Raw genomic sequence first — 2,105 nt, forward strand, 5'->3', positions numbered from 1 at the left:
AAATTCTTACTATTTTTTGCCAAAAGTTGTATGTACATGTTTGTCGAGCTTTCCATATGGTTCTACATAGAGCAACAATAAATAATAATAAACTATTTAAAAAATGTTGCCTTCAAGAAAACAGATCATGTTWTAGTAGCACTCTCTCAATCTAAATATAATCTTCCATTTAGCTGACAAATTCATTACTATCTATAAAGTACCAAAGTCCAAACGAGCATCAATGAGAGATATATAAATATATAAAGAAAAATTGATAGAACAGTTTTGTTGAAATTYTTTATTTTGAGAAGTGGGTACATTTCTCGAACACAGTGAAGTGAAACTAAAATATATTTAGAAGAACTCAACTAGGAACACAAAGAATGAAGGCTGCAGGCACTTAGTCATTCTCATCAATAAACAACTATTGATATTTATATAATCCGCCTTTAAATTGCTTATTCGAAAGTTGACGATTGAGACTATTCATAGATTACAAATATGTTATGTGTTTATTGATATTTCCAGAGTTGTAAGTATTAAATAAGTTAGATTTACTGGTACATCAGACGATATTTTATCTTATTTGGGTATAGCTAATAAATAAATCATTCTAAGAAATATGAGATTATAGAGATTTTCCCTTACTAAGCTCAAAGTCATATGAAGATCACTTATGTACTTACTTTTAAGTTTGTATTCTCTAAACCTTCCACATTAAGATAATAAAATGTCTTTTTTATCAAAATATTTTTTAGTATTATGCGCAAATCGTCAGACAAAACGTATTGAGCCAGGACAACATAGAAGTTTGAAAGTCTGTATTATCTCTATTGCTTACCCATTATTAGCTATTCTGCTCTCGGAGGAACAGTATAGTAGTTTTGCTATAATTAAACTAATTAAGGTGGATGTAGGTACTCTATAAATATTGACTGGAAATAGTGGAAATCGGACTATACTGTACATTTTCCAACGCGTAGACTTCTCTGAACTTAGCAGACTTTTTACCGAAAATATTGCTAAATCTGCTATCTTAATGWAATTCTGAGAGCATTTTCTCCTGGTAACAAATTGTCTTGATGCCTTAAAGTCATTTCAGTCTTTCCAGTGTACTTACTTTTATTAAAAATGATATGAGTAACTTTTGAAATAGTATGTTTGGTTTCTTAAGCAAAATATSGTTTAGCTCTGAATATGAAGAAACCGGTACTCATATATATGATATAATGGTAAAAAAATATTCTCACCTTCAGTTGCTTTCTCCAGCTTAACTGACTAAACTAAACTTCGTCTTTTAGTTCAGTTTTCATCATATCATTAAAACAAGCGAGAATATTTTATTTACTTTTTTATCATTTGTCTTCCAAGATATGGATATAGATGTGTGCCTGTCCTTCCGACAGCAATAATATCATGAATATAGTAATTAGTGTAATACAGATTTATAATATAGTTTTTTCTCATTKTATAGGACATTATTCAGAAAAGAAATACAAAGTGTTTATATTTAGTATTTTACATATTTTATATTATCTTAGTTTTTCATAAATTCTATATTTTATGTGCCTATATATTTCGTTTATCCCCTTAACAGTTGAAACTAAAAAAAATGGCACACCATTTAAGCCAATAAATTATGCGTGATTATCAGTGCACTTAACTAATACTCGTATCTGGTAAATAGGCTTAAATTGAGGAAAAAAAATCAATAATTATTTTCAACAAGCCACAAAAACGATTAAAATTTGCATGTCATAAGCATAAGCGGCGTCGCGCTGTGACGTGCCAAATATGTATTATGAAAGGTCAGCATTTGAACTCGATTGACCCGTACTAACAAGCCTATGACGGTTGCGCGAACGATGACGTGCTTAAATCGATAAACAAATAGAGGACATTACAAACAATGTAGAGTTGGATGTTATATTGTGGCTATTTAAGCACGTTTAATTGTTGTTGCATGAGAGTTTCTTGCCGGAAAATTCGATATTTAAATAATTAGTTGTAGGTAAACGTTAGGTTAATATACATATATTAGGGTGGGYYAAAAAAATAGTAWGATTTTCACTTAGTTATCTGAAAAATAGGTTTTAAACACCTCTACAAAAGTCTCTCCAACT

The sequence above is a fragment of the Bactrocera latifrons genome, unplaced genomic scaffold (genome assembly GCF_001853355.1).
Source record: "Bactrocera latifrons isolate USDA-ARS-PBARC rearing strain unplaced genomic scaffold, ASM185335v1 scaffold_43, whole genome shotgun sequence".
Lineage (NCBI taxonomy): Eukaryota > Metazoa > Arthropoda > Insecta > Diptera > Tephritidae > Bactrocera > Bactrocera latifrons.